A 16,297-nucleotide genomic window follows, 5' to 3' on the forward strand; every position below is an offset into this window, starting at 1 on the left:
CTGGAGGACAGGAGAGATAGGGGGGACATGATAACGACATACAAAATACTGAGAGGAATTGACAAGGTGGACAAAGACAGGATGTTCCAGAGATTGGACACAGTAACAAGGGGACACAGTTGGAAGCTGAAGACACAGATGAATCACAGGGATGTTAGTAAGTATTTCTTCAGCCACAGAGTAGTCAGTAAGTGGAATAGTTTGGGAAGCGATGTAGTGGAGGCAGGATCCATACATAGCTTTAAGCAGAGGTATGATAAAGCTCACGGCTCAGGGAGAGTGACCTAGTAGCGATCAGTGAAGAGGCGGGGCCAGGAGCTCGGACTCGACCCCCGCAACCTCAACTAGGTGAGTACAACTAGGTGAGTACACACACACACACACACACACACAGTTGGAAGCTGAAGACACAGATGAATCAAAGGGATGTTAGGAAGTATTTCTTCAGCCACAGAGTAGTCAGGAAGTGGAATAGTTTGGGAAGCAATGTAGTGGAGGCAGGATCCATACATAGCTTTAAGCAGAGGTATGATAAAGCTCACGGCTCAGGGAGAGTGACCTAGTAGCGACCAGTGAAGAGGCGGGGCCAGGAGCTTGGACTCGACCCCTGCAACCTCAACTAGGTGAGTACACACACACACACACACACACACACACACACACACACACACACACACACACACACACACACACACACACACACACACACACACAGGAGCTAGGACTCGACCCCTGCAACCACAAATAGGTGAGTACAAATAGGTGAGTACACACACACACCCCACACACACACACACCCCACACACACACCCCACACACACACAGTGAGGAGATGGGGCCAGGAGCTATGATTCGACCCCTGCAACCACAAATAGGTGAGTACACACAGAGGAGGGTCCAACTTACATGGAATGTTATGTTCCAGGCTACTACTGTAAAGTGGAACCCCCTCTTTTTTTTTTACATATAAATGCATATAAATGCCAGATAAGAAGTTTACACTAATATATATTAAGTAAGCAATAGAAATAGGCATTAAAAACAATAAAAAAGTAAAACACATATAGTACACTCATTACTTACCTTAAAATATGTGTAATCTTAATGTAGGGTGAAAGGCGAGTACTTACTGTAGGAAGTCAGGTGTGGTAGCTCCCACACCTACACGAAATATACAATTGAAATTTCAAGTGCCCCAGAGCGATTATTATTACCATTGACATACCTTGGTTACTGAGTTTAATCATTTCTAACAACTAAACATAGATGCCATCATAAACGAGAGATGAGACACCTAGAATGTAAAGAGATGAACACATATTAATACAATGGAACTTCTACTTGCGAGTTTAATCCGTTCCATGACCTTGCTCACAACTGGATTTGCTCGTTTGCAGAGTCAATTTTCCTCATTTAAATTAATTGAAATGCAATTAATCCGTTCCAGTGGAATTCTGTAGTACTTCAATAATTTCGCTAATATCAACTCTACGGCTTATTTATCTATCTCACTTCATCTAATATGACATAATAAACAATATAAATAACATAGAAACCTGATATATATACTCTAAAATGAATATGTCATTCATGTAGTGGTATGGGCGGTGTCGGCGGTGGACGAGAGTTTGTCTGGACACCAGGCAAAATACTTCATGAATAATTTCGCTAATATCATCTATACGGCTTATTTATCTATCACAGTTCATCTAGTATGACATAAACAATATGAATAACACAGAAACATGATATATACTCTAGAATGAATAAAATGTCATTCATGTAGTGGTATGGGCGGTGTCAGCGGTGGACAAGAGTTTGTCTGGACACCGGGCAAAATTCTTCATGAATAATTTCGCTAATATCATCTATACGGCTTATTTATATATCACAGTTCATCTAATATGACATAACAGACAATATAACACAGAAACACGATATATACTCTAGAATGAATAAAATATGTCATTATGTAACAGGTGGAGGCGGCCACAACCGCTCCCTCTTTGTTGTGGTAAACACTGCCATCTAGTGACGGCCTTTTGAAGCCGTCTATTATTATAATTATTATATGTAGTACATTATTATTATCTTTCTTTCTTTCAACACATCAGCCGTATCCCACCGAGGTGGGGTGGCCCAAAAGGAAAAACAAAAGTTTCTCCTTTCATATTTAGTAATATATACAGGAGAAGGGGTTACTAGCCCCTTGCTCCTGGCATTTTAGTCGCCTCTTACAACACGCATAGCTTACGGAGGAAGAATTCTGTTCCACTTCCCCATGGAGATAAGAGGAAATAAACAAGAACAAGAGCTAGTAAGAAAATAGAAGAAAACCCAGAGGGGTGTGTATACATATGCTTGTACATGTATGTGTAGTGTGACCTAAGTGTAAGCAGAAGTAGCAAGACGTACCTGAAACCTTGCATGTTTATGAGACAGAAAAAACACCAGCAATCCTACCATCGTGTAAAACAATTACAGGCTTACGTTTTACACTCACTTGGCAGGACGGTAGTACCTCCCTGGGCGGTTGCTGTCTACCAACCTACTACCTAGGACATTATTATTATATATGTATTATTATACATATTATATTATTATTATTGTATTATATTATTTTTATTATATGTATTGTTATTATTCATATTATTATTATTATATATATTATCATTATTATTATTATTATTATTATTATTATTATTATATAAATTATTTGTAACTTTTATTCACACAAAAAATATAAGATTTACTGTTATTCCTTACTGCAATAATTGTATAAATATGTCAACCCATTCACGACTGCATATTGGAATGGACATTTGTTTACACTGAAACAGCCAAGCAATGGACCATTTCTCCTAGGTTGAGCTCTATTTCAAGGTACTTTTCGTCGTGAAAGCAATCAAAATCATATCTATTTCTGTAATTTATCTTCCATTCTATCAAATGAGACCAAAAAAAAAACAAGAATACAGCCATAAAAACCATTCGAAATTACCACTAAGGGGTGGCTAATTGCTGAGAAGTGAACTCCATTATTTATGCTTAGATTTCTTTCATTTTTGGTGTACATTAAGAAGCATCTTTCCATCATACATTGCAAAAGTTTCAATAAGATAGCCCAACAAACAAATGAGATACAATTCCCGAGATCAAGAGCAAGAGCCCCTCACCAGTGTCAAGGAACCTGCCTTGAGGTCTGCTCGCTTGTGGAAATTTTGCTCGCGTATGGAAGCAAAAAATCGACCCATCGACTGCTCGTATTTGGAAAAACTCGCACGTGGACACGCTTGCAAGTAGAGGTCCACTGTATATGTATGATTATGGTTCATACAAGTTCATTCCTGCATATGTTTGTGAAACTTTTACCACAATACAAACACCTTACACTGTGTACAAGTGTCTTCACATTGGTGCAGTAACACTCCCATTTTCATGCAACACACCATTTTTTGAGGGAATGACACTACAAGTGAAGGTATACGAAAGGAATAATTTCTACAGTTACCTCCAGTAATAATATTGTGTGCACCTTTTTCTGGTGTTGGACTCGAGAAAACAGGATTCTTGCAGTCACTCTTAACAAGTCGCCCGGCTACCACATCTTGTATTTATGTCAATTTTTTCTGCTGCGGGTTAATGTATTATGTTTATATGTTATATAATGTGTTTCTTATATTATTTGAAAGAATTTGAAAATGTTTATATTAACATATGACATTTAAAGCACCCCATAGAGATTATTATTAATAATAATAATGTGCCATCAAGACTAGTGACAGTGGTTTTAGTGTGTAGCTGCACGCCAGCACAACAATAAGCTGAATAATAGATTCAAAGGAGGATACCAGTGAATGTCAGGAGGATTTGGAAAAGCTAATGTAATGGTTCAAAAAGTGGTAAATGCAGTTCACTTTGGAAAAGTGCAGAGCCCTAATCCTTGAACATGTAAATGAAAATAACTCTTACATGTATGAACTAGGTGATGTAAAGCACCATCATACAGAATGAGAAAAGATTTGGGAATCATAGTAAGCAGAAATCTGAAGCCAAGACTACAGTGCATAAGTGCACAAAATAAGGCTAACAAACTACTTGAATTTATATCCAGAAGTATTGTTCTAGGAGTAACAGGAGTCTAAAGGTTATTCTATCGCTCTACAGTATATCTTTAAAAAACAGAACACAGGACTCTGCCTCTATCATGCTTCGATTAAGCCCTACACACAGCTGAATGTCTCAAAAAATCTTGTTCCGAAACCAGTAACTTCAGGGAATCTAGAATTCAATACATTTGTAATGACATATTACCATGTTATTACTTTATTCACTATCACAAACTCCTCCTCATCTATCTCAGTATCATATTACAAACTTACGTTTTAATGTAAACATGATCCACATATTACCTTTCTTCCTCAATAGTCTTCAATCCTACACTGTCTTTCCCATAACTAACTCTTGAAAAGAATTCTGTCACACACATTACAGTACTGGTTTATACAACAGATTTTCTCGCCTATAATTCTTCCTTTCTTGTTTCCTTTTTCCCCCTCATACAAAGGAACTATGCATACTCTGACAATCCTTTGCCTCACCTCTCATGGTTAGATTAAATACACTGACTATTCTAAACCTAGGTGTCCCATAGCTTGATCGCTAGTGCACTCCACTCACACACTGAGGGCCAGAGATCGAATCTCCTCCGGTACGAAAGGAAAACATTAGGGACATGTTTCCATAAGACACCTGCTGTCCCTGTCCCTGTCCACCCATCAGTTTAAAATAGGTACCTGGGTGTTAGATGACTGGTGTGGGTCACATCCTGGGACAAAACTGACCTAATTTGCCTGAAATGCTCAGCATAACAAGCAGCTTTCTATATACAGTAGAAATATGTCATTGATGTCAGCTAGGCCTGTATACCTTGTACATGTACTTGTAGTAAGTAAAGATATTATTATTATTATAATCCACCTGTCTCTAGAATCTGGGGTCTTAATCCATCTATTCCAGCTGCTTTACCACCTAACTAACCCACTGCCTATCCCACTTCCTCGATATTGACCTTTCTTTCCTACTGCTAACAGATTCCATTATCCCGTGACTTATGCATGAACTCAAAATACTCTCCATCTCTTCAATACCTCCCATTCCCATCCAACATCTCACCATTTTTACTTTTAACTGCTGAATTCATTTGCTCCCTAGTTTTTTTTTTTTTTTTTTTTTTTTTGCATTTTTTCTCCAAAACTGGGCTTTATTCTCAACAGATATAAAACTTACCAGTTTTGGACATTTACAAAATAAAGACAGGTTTTATTTATCATGTACCTGTAAATCAAAACCATTTTTTCCACAATTCTAAACCACTTTGTACATTTGTGCAGAACAAAACAGTATAACCCTTTCAGGGTTGGTGCCGTACTAGTACGGCTTGCATGCCAGGGTTGGTGCCATACTAGTATGCACAAATTCTAGCGCTTTCAAATCAAGCAAGCGAAAGCTGGTAGGCCTACATATGAAAGAATGGGTCTATGTGATCAGTGTGCACAGTATAAAAAAAATCCTGCAGCACAGTGCATAATGAGAAAAAAAAAACTCCGACAGTGTTTTTGCTTTAAAACAGTGACTTTGCAGTGTATTTTTGTATGCTATTTATGGTTGTATTCTAGTTTTGCTGGTTTCATTTTATAGAATGGAAGACATTTTACAGAAATTGAGATGATTTTGATTGGTTTCACAATGAAAAGTACCTTGAAATTGAGCTCAAAGTAGCAGAAATGTTCAATTTTTGCCAAAGTTCAAAAGTAAACAAATCATGCCACGTGTCCAATACACGTCAACTGGCGAGTCTAATATTCTTTCACAAGTTTATTTATACCATTTCTATAGTAATGCAGTAGTCTGCATAACAGTAAATCTTCTATTTTTTTGTAAGAATAAAAATTCAAAGTGGAAAGCAAAAGAAATGTAAGGGCCTAGGGACGTGACTAATGAACAGAAAAAAATGCTATTTTAGTGCCAGGAATGTCTGTCTTGTTTATTCTGGACCCTATTTGGAAATTGGAATCTTTTGAAATTTGTGTGAAATTGGCAAAACTGCCAATTTCTGACCACTAAATTTATTGGAGAGTTGAAATCAGCAAATGGGTGGTTTCTTGTACTCACTCGATAAAAAAAATGGAGTTCTAGCAAAATAACTATGAGTTTTGCTGACTGGTACATTGGAATTGGCCGAAAATAGGGCTCACTTTGAGCGAAATCACCAATGCGTAAACATCGTCAAGACCACTAACTTCGCAAGAGCATAATCCCATAAGTTTTCCATCAAATTTCATACTTTTGGTGTCATTATGATTAGGAAAAGATTCTCTACCATTTCATAAGAAAAAATTATTTTCTTTTTTTCAAAAAATTTCCGACCCTGAGAACAAGTTTAGGAGAGGGCCTGCAGACCCTGAAAAGGTTAATAGATAGATGAACACCTATGTGCTCATTACTTGTGTCTGACATTTAACTAAAATTTATCCATCCAAACCTTAGTTTAAGAAGCAGGAACAGGAGCTGAGACTAGAACCCCGTATACAACTCGGTGAGTGTATGAGCTGGAGCTCCTTATAAAAAATCAGCAGAATCACAATTTTATTCAGTGCTGGTTGCCATGTGGGAATGCTGAATATGGGTACATAGTGTGCTCACCAGGCAAAGCTGCAAAAATGGAAAATTAGTGTTGGTCTACATTCTAATAACTAATCTCATTACCTAAGTAAATTAAAGTTACACCGAGCTGTAATATATATTCCTCATGATACATAATTTAAAAAAAAAAATTGAAAGTCAGAATATGGTACTGTATACATAATATGCATTATCATGTAATGAAGAGATGGGAAGACAGCTAAGTTACGTTTACAACTTGCTGATAGATATCTATATAGTATTGTGCACTATATCCAATTTTATACAGAGTAGCTCTTACAAATAATTATCAAAGTATTTATTGTCTGCAAGACACGAGTGAAGGTGAACTATGAATAGGGTACTTCTTGGATATTATTGTGCACAATATATTATAACCTACCTTGTAAACTCTGAGAATGCAATGAAAAGCAAAATTTTGTCTAACATGTACTTAAATTAGCTTTATTAAAGATGATTTTCAGAACTTGAGTTTTTCCTAAAAAGGTAGGCACTCACTGTGATGACCCATTCTCTTATATTTGGGTGAAAATTTACCATTCTCAACTTATCTGAGTGAGCCGAGCTCATGACATAGAGCTACGTGAGGGACCCTAGCCTCAATGATGTAGTTCTATATGACGGCCAATGAAAGGGTTAATGGTGTTAGTGTGACCAAACAGCATCTATTGCAATTTGAGCAATTAACACATTACTAGCAGCAAAATAAAAGGGATGCATGAAATGAATACAAGAAAGATGCACAACTTAGGGACTGATTACCTCATCTTTCACTGTTTTCTGTATATATTTCTACAGTCTTCAGAGTATGTCTTTGGTACTGTAGTGATAAAGCCACTGGATGGCAAAGCATCTACAAAATAAAAATACCCAGATGTTGTATACATGTTTAATTCATCAGTCTAAAAGATTTTTCAGTTACTCATACATAGCACACAAAAATGGCCCAGTATACAAGGGCTGAAGCAACACTGTATAAATGGTATGCTCAATGGTTTGCTGTTGGTGCTAATGTTCATTCTGTCGAACATCAATGTGCCAAAACAAGTTAGGCTGGTTTCATTCTTTAAACCTATTCCTCGTTCTATATCTCTCTCACCATCTACCTGTCTCTCCCACATCATTTGCAATGCTATTGCTGGAGCTTTACAGCTCCACTGACTTAGAAAAAGTTATTCTGGGTCACCACTAGAACAAATGGGAATAGTACACTGTATGGTGTGTCAGTTTAATTGAAACATTCAAAATAACATATTAGCTCATTTTATCAAATCTTTACTGTATTACAGACATGGTACAAGAGTGCATATAGTTAGGTGACAGTACGGCCTGACTCATGGGCAAGTAGGCCCTTTTTTTTTTTTTATAAAGTACATAAGGGATGGAAAGAATGGGGAGTAGAAAAGGGGAAATCAAGATGCTGGTAGTAGAGTTATTTTAATAAAAGGATTTTCCACTACCAGTATCTTTATTACAGCCCACACTCTAACCACTCTAACCTTGCAGGTTGAAATGTGAGTTACATGAGCCAGACAAAGTGAATGCTAGTTTTTTGTTTGTGCAGCACTTTTTTTTTATTGTCTTTTACCTCAGTTTTTCTGTTGTAGCCTAACCTAACCTAGGCCAAGTCAAGTCAACCCAACCCAACTTGACCTGACCTTAGCTAACCTAACCTAACCCAATCTAAAAATGGGCAGCAAACCCTATGTGAAAGGGTTAACACAGTTTTTAGAGTGTGTGTGAGATCATACCAGAGAAAAGCAAGTTATAATATATTCTGTATCTCCCATCTCTCCTCCCTCCTTTCACCAGAGATGGGTCCATTGTTTAGTAGATGCATAATGGTATTATACCCTCATTTTATTAGTGTATAACACAGAAACCTATGAAAAAATGATCAAAATATCAATAATAGTGGTAATAGCAGTGGTAGTGGTTGTTGAGGTTTTTGAGCTTCCCAGTTTCTAGGAAAGTAATAGTCCCCACAGCTGGGCAGAAGCAGGGAAAGGAACAGGAGCTACCTTTGAGAATAGAAACAGCAACAAAGTTCTTAATTAGGTCAGGTAGATCCCACACCTACACCCCAACAGAGCCAGATGCCCATACTCAATGGTGTCAGCAACTGGCTTCAACCAGGTTTTAGAAATATGCAGTAAAAATAGTTGAATGCTGTGATTTATTGCAAAACAAACTGGGTATTTTGAGAATGAGTTACCATCTCAGAAACAAGGTAACCTTGACTTTTGATGGGGCCCTGGGCCAAGGGCAAGGCACTGACCATGCAGTCACCAATCCAGTTACTGGCTAGACCAAACAATGCTTAACCTAGCAAGTTTATTTATATACAGGTACACATAAGTACAATTATCATACAAAGTGTGTATCTGTAAAGTAAAAGGACACAAGTGCTGCATCTAATGTGACATTTTATTGTTTCAACGTTTCGCTCTCCAAGAGATTTTTTAAGCCGTAGGTAATTCTACCAACATTAACAAGTAGTGTATATCACCTAGGATAGCCCCCCAAAAAGTCTGACTTATTTCCATTGGAACCTTTGACTTATTTCCCAACTAATAACTGTACATACTTTCAATAAAGATGGTATATCCCAAAAAATTTCACAGAGTAAAACTAACACTAAGAAATCTAAGCATAACATTCACCTGTCTTAAATTTACCTTACCACTTGATACAAAAAAATGCAAAATGAAGTTTAAGCAAACACAAATTGCCATATAAACTAAGGGTCCTTTAAACTTATAGTTAAAAAGCACAACATAACACTCTCTATGATACCTTTAACAGAAAAATGAGACATTTAATACAATATAATGGACAATGGTTGATCCGAGTGCTAGGCCTAACACCTAGCGTCTCACTATAAAACACCTCACGTCCTGATTAATTAAATTTAAATTCCCAACCACTCATTAATTACCCAAATGGTGACACTAATTAACAACTAAAATCGCTGGAACGTAATCAAAGAGCTTGGCGAGACTTAAATTACTGTCCCACACAACCGAGAGGCCCAATGCTTCAAGTTTTGGTGGCAAGACACCGTTATTTCACCCTCAAAGTGACTGTACACCCCACTAATACACCCTCAGATGGACAGAATAATGACACATTACTCACTCACACGTATCAGCTAAGTGTTGGCATGCGTAGATACGCAATAATGCTGACATTGAAGAGCACTGGGAGGTGTAGGGGCGCTGCTGCACGGTCAGCCTCAGCGTCCATGGCCCACCAGACCCTCTACCTCACTCTTTCCTTTACCTTATTATACACTATGTTGATTTTTATATTTTGTTAAAAAAACGTCAGATAACATGAAGGAAATAATATAATCAAAACATGAGGCTTTATAACGTTAGATCTTCAGGCAATTCTAACGTTCAAAAGGAATATTAGATAATAGATGTCATTTATCTTTACAAGTGTACATAAAATACAAATCTATTTCGATATGAGGTATATGGAATGTCCTGTTATAATTTTCACATAACGTCACCACTTCTGAACAATTAGACAGTCCTCGGGCAGAATGCTGTGTAGGCGCCTATACTTAATTTCACATGATACAGATAGATGCGCAACTTTATAAGATCCATAAGTTTATTTAGGAACAAGTACACATACGTATAATTATCACACATAGTGTAAATTACCTAGGATAACCCCAAAAAGTAAAAGTGACTGGTGCAAGACTTCTTCAAGTTACACCCCTCACTACAGTAGAGAATTCTCATATTAAGAGACCTCATCTCTCTGGCCCCATTAACACTGCCTTAACAGTTATAAAGTGTCTATATGCATCACCAACCTTGTACATCAGTGGTATATAATACCACTGATGAATTAGACACTGTGCACAATCTGGGTATCTTATTCTGTACACGTTTCGCCAACCAGTGGCTTAATCAATACAGTCCAGAAGACTGACAAGGTAGAAAATAAGGTAATCAGTCCCCCAGTCTAGGAGGAGGTGTTCAGTACTGTAGTCTTGATGAATCTGAAGCACAGGCAGCTGCTCCTAGGCTGAGGAACTATCTGATCTTCTACCATGTCACTCTTCTGGATTGTATTGATAAAACCAATGGTTGGCGAAACGTCTACAGAATAGATTTGCACATGTGTAGAATTCATCACCACCAGACTTGTAATATATTCACACAATACTTACATCAAAGTCTCAATCCTCACCTTCTAATTGGCAAGAGTGACTCCAATATTTTTTTTTGTCATATTACAGATAATTAAAGCGGTCAAAGAACTAATATTTTATTGGTATAACAGCAATAATAATGTCCCTTTATCTGTAATATATACAGTACATTCTTAACCGAAATCCCGCTGTAAATCATTATATGGTTTAAAGCAGGACGAGAATATATAACTTATAGCAGGACAGTAGTAGTATATACGACTCGTATATACTACAGTAAGTCCCATATACAGTCTAATAAGACATATATTCAACACTTAAATATCTTTATTCCTAACAGCAATAAAGATACCCAAGTGTTGCACATGTTTCAGCTATATAAACTAGAAAAACAAACAGTGTTGGGACCCAGTTCCTGGACCCATTATTTACCTCTGAATTTTGACTACCGTTCACAAAACATCTATATAAATTTATGTAAAATGTAGTAGTAGTAATAGTAGTAGCTATACAAAGCAAATGTGATGGGAATAATGGACAAGGAAGATGAAAGGGTAAAAATAACATATTAGAAGAGAGGGGAACTGACGTGCCCCTTGTCAGGATATAAAAGGTAAAGGAACGTGTTGAGTGGTTCGTGAGTGACGTCACAAGTCCCAGCATGCAGCACTGCCGGCGCACACGCTCAAATATACCCACTGATTGATTTATGTTTATTTTGATTTATATCGTCATTATATTTTTTATTACCTGCATTTAATTTAAACCTTTGCATCTTACACATAAGTAATATCAATAAACAGCGATGGTAAAGGAGGTTCAATAGTTGTTTTGGTTTAATTTATATACTGTATATCGGAAGGGTAAATTTATTATATAAAGAATATATACAAGATAATATAAAATTGAATAAGATTCATCGATACCATGCCTAACCCTTCTAGGGTAGGGTAGGTGCCTGAGCCCGAGCCTTTAGCTCATAAGACTGTCATTTCCATTAGCCCCCTTGGAGCGGGGATGGCAGACCAGAGAGGCCTAGCTTGTGGCTAGGCCTAGGGACAGTTGGTCCCAAAGATGAGGAGGTACTTGTGCCTCCTCCCATGGGAGACTTAGGTCTCATACACTCCCTAAAGAGGGAGCCAAGGCCGGGCCACCACTTGGAAAAGGCCCGGGCCGGGAGAATACCGGCGAATCTTTAATAATAATAATAATGAATAAGATTAAGAAAATATGGTTTACCAGATTATAATACAGATAAATACTGGCTGCAATAAGCACATAACAGTTTAGGTATACGATATTACATTATAACATCAGTGGTATAAAATACCGACAAGATGAATTAGATTATTAGACATGTCCAACACTTAGATAACTTTATTTTGAAGACGTTTCGCCAACCAGTGGCATTTTTTTCAATTTATTACATATATTATGTACAATGCCAGCAATCTATAGGAGAGGTTTGGGATATTTACTGTTTGAAATGACACCTGATCTGTCGTATCTGTGTATATCTGACAAGGCAGTGTGACGGTCTGGAGTTTTGAGACTCTCTGACCGCGGGTTCAAATCCCGCCCGTGGTATGGTTTGACAAGGCAGTGATAGCGTGAATGATGGTGACTCTTTTTCGGGTCACCTTGCCTTGATGGGAGATGGCCAGCGTGTTATAAAAATTATGTACAGAACTCTGAAGAAGAAAGATACTCGGTCTCTCAGCCTGCCACAATATACGTAATCACCTTCTCCCACTATGTAACTATTATCTAGAATGGTTTAGCAACACACTGCAGGTGTTCCCACTATATAACTATCATCTAGAATAGCGTAGCAACACACTGCAGGTGTTCCCACTATATAGCTATCATCTAGAATAGTGTAGCAACACACTGCAGGTACTCCCACTATATAACTATCATCTAGAATAGTGTAGCAACACACTGCAGGTGTTCCCACTATATAACTATCATCTAGAATGGTGTGGCAACACACTGCAGGTGTTCCCACTATATAACTATCATCTAGAATAGTGTAGCAACACACTGCAGGTGCTCCCACTATATAACTATAATCTAGAATAGTGTAGCAACACACTGCAGGTGCTCCCACACTGCAGGTGCTCCCACTATATAACTATAATCTAGAATAGTGTAGCAACACACTGCAGGTGTTCCCACTATATAACTATCATCTAGAATAGTGTGGCAACACACTGCAGGTGTTCCCACTATATAACTATCATCTAGAATGGTTTAGCAACACACTGCAGGTGTTCCCACTATATAACTATCACTTTCTCAATCTCAGTTATTAGACTTAATTAATCTGAATCACAGGCGGGAAGATGCACGCCTAAATACTAGAGTTAGATGAGGTGCAGCAAATTTCGGAAGATAAAGAGATGCCAAAACTTTCAGACGTCGACATAGTTACTCTCTATGCGGCTGCTATGTATGATAATCTATGTAACTGTATTTATGTATACCTGAATAAACTTACCATGAAATACTACAAGACTTTGACCTTTGACGATGAATGTGACAAACTATGAACTGCACGGTAAAATAATGAAACCAATGAATTGAGTGCTGGTTACGATTTAAAGATGTCATAGCCACCTTAGCAGAATAATTTTATTCTCATAAGAAGATCATACCGCTTTTTTTAAACCACTCAGCCTTCCTCGACATAACGAACAGCTACTCAAGCCAGCACAAGAAGCAACATAGTTAAATTACAAACTCGACCTCCACACACAGGTTCCTTACCCTGCGTGGACCTGCGGCCTGTCTGCCAGTACAATGTGTCCTCGTTAGTAAGTTTATTCTGCTACAACTCACATAAATACAGTTACTTAAATTGCCATACATAGCAGCATATGTGTAGATTACCTAGGATAACTCCAAAAATGTTAGTGACACTTCCACTGGGATCCTGCTCAACAGCTGGGTTAAGCCCACTCTTACGAACTGGGGCACTCCTTCAGGAGGCAGTGATGGGGTCACCATTTAGAAAAAAAACTTTTAGAACTTTCTTCCTGGCGAATATACCACCACCATCATTATCATTATCATCATACGGATTATTGATTCATGCTGGGCAGATCTCTCTCATATTCAACTCTTTTCACCCATAACTGGTAATTGAATAAGTACCTTGGTGTTGCTGTGTCAGACAAGCATCATAATGTTTATGGTATACTTCTTCACTGCTACTTTATCATTTAATCACCTCTGTATTAAATTGAATAAGTCTGCAGAGCAGAGCCTAACGTTTTGACAATAAAAATAACCAGTTGTTGCAATATGTCTTATTGATCAACGTTGTGAGCAGCATCCTGGGCAGGGCAAGTCGGTTTACATTTACTACACCTATTTCCCTTGTAGTAAGCAGGTAACTGGGTGATAGTCGGCTGTTGTAGGTTGAAAGTTAAGACACATGTGCAACATCTGGATATCTTTATTGTAGACGTTTCGCCATCCAGTGGCTTTATCAATACAGATTCTAGGACATAATAGGAAGACAGTAGAACTATATAGGTGGCCCGGTGGCCTGGTGGTTAAAGCTCCCGCTTCACACACGGAGGGCCCGGGTTCGATTCCCGGCGGGTGGAAACATTTCGACACGTTTCCTTACACCTGTTGTCCTGTTCACCTAGCAGCAAATAGGTACCTGGGTGTTAGTCGACTGGTGTGGGTCGCATCCTGGGGGACAAGATTAAGGACCCCAATGGAAATAAGTTAGACAGTCCTCGATGACGCACTGACTTTCTTGGGTTATCCTGGGTGGCTAACCCTCCGGGGTTAAAAATCCGAACGAAATCTTATCTTAGGTTGTCAAGGAAAAAGCCTCAAATGCAAATAGGCCACATTACCTAATTTCGTTGGGTTATCCTGGGTTAATAATCATCTGGGGTAAATAATTCAAAGAATTTTCTTCAAGATCACTTGAACTCTGTATGATGATGGTCACACCAGACATCACTACCATGCACGGTGTCAGGAGCCACATGCACGGTGTCAGGAGCCACATGCACGGTGTCAGGAGCCACATGTACGGTGTCAGGAGCCACATGCACGGTGTCAGGAGCCACATGCACGGTGTCAGGAGCCACATGCACGGTGTCAGGAGCCACATGCACGGTGTCAGGAGCCACATGCACGGTGTCAGGAGCCACATGCACGGTGTCAGGAGCCACATGCACGGTGTCAGGAGCCACATGCACGGTGTCAGGAGCCACATGCACGGTGTCAGGAGCCACATGCACGGTGTCAGGAGCCACATGCACGGTGTCAGGAGCCACATGCACGGCGTCAAGAGCCACATGCATGGTGTCACAACTGAAAATACCTAGGTGGAACCTGGGCGAGGCTGGACGTATGGGCAAGTGCCTAACACCTGCTTCTTCTGTTATCTAGCAGAAAAAAAAGATACGTAAGGAGTTAGTAGATTGTTGTGGTCGCACCATGGGAAACTCCGAGACAAAGACACCAACGGAATTAAGCCAATCTATTTTTCTCGAGATTTCCTTGGTTATTGACTCTTACGGATTACTAGTCTCAATATTATCTTCTAGTTACAACGCACTAAACGAAGAGCTGAAAGAGGCCACCTCTATACACCGTTTTCAGAATAGGTATGATCGGACCCTGGAGGCTAGATATAGGTTGAACCTGTGGTAACGAGCTGTGAATCGACCCCTGCAAACACAACTAGGTGAGTACAGATGCTTACTGGGCACACAGATATCAAGGTCAGAGGATTGTTTCCCGCATTCCGTTGGCGTTTGTTTACACAGAGCCAGGAGTAAGCAAATTTATTTAAGTACAGGTATACATACGTACAATTATCATACATAGTGTAAATTACCTAGAATACCCACAAAAAATCAAAGTGATTTATTTCTATTGGGGTCCTTGTATTTCCATTAGGGTCCTTGAAGAGAGGGAGGAGGGGGAAGAGGAGTGCAGCCCACAAGTTGTTTGGCACTGTCTCTTCCCATAAAACAATCCTACACTCACTCTGTCTCTGCTTCAAATCCCACCCCGAAGAGTGTCTTCATTAACAATCTATTCTCTCTATACTTCCCTATGTTAAATACAGAGCTGGACTTTGTCCGTGTGAATCCCCAAAATGTTTGAAAGTTGAATGAGATAATAAGAAATGTGGGATTTTTTTTGATGGTTCTCATATCCTAAGATCCTGAACTGTATGTGCAATTAAAAAAAAAAAAAAAAAAAAAAAAACAGATTCTGAAATACTCGTCACTATGTGACAAAAACCACTCTCTTAAAACCCACCCAATGTGATCAGGCCACTTAACCTTTCTCACCTTTTCCTTTTTTATCAACAATCTTTCTTACCTCTCTCGTCCCGTATACCTGCAACATTTTCCATTGCTCTATACCACCCCAGACCAT

At 38.7% G+C, this 16,297-nt stretch overlaps 1 protein-coding gene across 5 annotated transcripts in view; it reads right to left on the reverse strand.

The window, feature by feature from the left end:
• Positions 1–9,979, reverse strand: part of LOC128701145 (uncharacterized) — a 36,882-nt gene extending 26,903 nt beyond the window's left edge. The window contains exons 1-2 of one of the 5 annotated variants that reach the window (XM_053794740.2): positions 9,848–9,979; positions 6,545–6,714 (exon numbers count right to left, since the gene is read on the reverse strand). The gene's annotated coding sequence lies outside the window, so the exon portion shown is untranslated. Of the gene's footprint in view, positions 1–6,544; positions 6,715–7,467; positions 7,559–9,843 lie in introns of those variants that run through there. The other 4 variants (XM_053794739.2, XM_070100571.1, XM_053794743.2 and 1 more) reach the window with 4 other exon arrangements.
• Positions 9,980–16,297: the final 6,318 nt, after the last annotated feature.

The sequence above is a fragment of the Cherax quadricarinatus genome, chromosome 73, assembly GCF_038502225.1.
Source record: "Cherax quadricarinatus isolate ZL_2023a chromosome 73, ASM3850222v1, whole genome shotgun sequence".
Classification (NCBI taxonomy): Eukaryota; Metazoa; Arthropoda; class Malacostraca; order Decapoda; family Parastacidae; genus Cherax; species Cherax quadricarinatus.